Raw genomic sequence first — 1128 nt, 5'->3', positions numbered from 1 at the left:
TCTTGTTAACCAATAGATTGCTAATTAGTCTTTCATTAGTAACCAACAAAGAAATAACTTCTTCATAAACAATGGAGATCTAAAAGTACACCATACTTCACATGAGTTAAATATTGCAGACCTCAGCTCTCTCTCTCTCTCTCTCTCTCTCTCTCTGGGTATACAAAGAGGCTGTGGCCCAAATAAAAAAATGCCCGTGTCTTACATATTGTACAACCATTATATCAGCAAACAAAAATTGACTCAAGACCAGTGGAATAGGGAACTAATCCTGATAAAAGACTTTATGACTGTCATGTTTCTGGACTGCAACCCATTCAGCATTCTGATTAGCTTCTGGATGCATAAGAGAGGCCTAAAATTAATGATACCTTCTCAATACTAAGAGCCCATTCTTTTATATATAAATATTATAAAAAAAATAATTATTTTATATTTTTAAGATGAATAATTTACTTTTTCACTGATAGTATTTATCCATAAAATAAAAAAAAAATTATCTACCTATAAAATAAATAAATTATTTTTTCATCGATTAATAAAATAGATATTTAATTTTATTCTTAATATGCTTCATCTTCATTTTCAAAGTTTTTATCATTAAATGTTCAATAACTCAATTGTTCATTTTTTTCAAACCTAAAAAATATAAAAGATATTATAAAAAATATAGATAAATTCTAGCAACTTATCTAAAAGAATAGTAATACAAGAGAATATGAATAACATATTTTCGAAATCACTTTTTTATGCATAAAAGAACATGAATAAATTATTTTTTTATCTAAATATTATTTAAAAAATATTTATTTAGATAAATATAAATTTTTAAATAAATTTTTTAGTCACATAAGAACAAGCCCTTAGCAATGGGTTTACTTTAATTCTTCCATGTATAGGAGTCACTTTCTAACATAACTATGATGCTCCACAGATGAATGGCTTCAGCAGAGCTGGTTAAACTAAGAACAACTCAGCCATTCAAACTTTCCTCTATATGGACTCGGCCAACCAAAGAAGTTGAGCATGCTATTTAAATTTTGAATCAAATTTCAGATTTAAAACAAGTTCCAACTAGGATCATCCTGGATTAAACCCCATTAATCCCAATTACACCAGTCTGGTGGA

The sequence above is a fragment of the Elaeis guineensis genome, chromosome 4 (genome assembly GCF_000442705.2).
Source record: "Elaeis guineensis isolate ETL-2024a chromosome 4, EG11, whole genome shotgun sequence".
Taxonomy (NCBI): Eukaryota; Viridiplantae; Streptophyta; class Magnoliopsida; order Arecales; family Arecaceae; genus Elaeis; species Elaeis guineensis.
Note: the sequence above shows the minus strand (reverse complement) of the source record.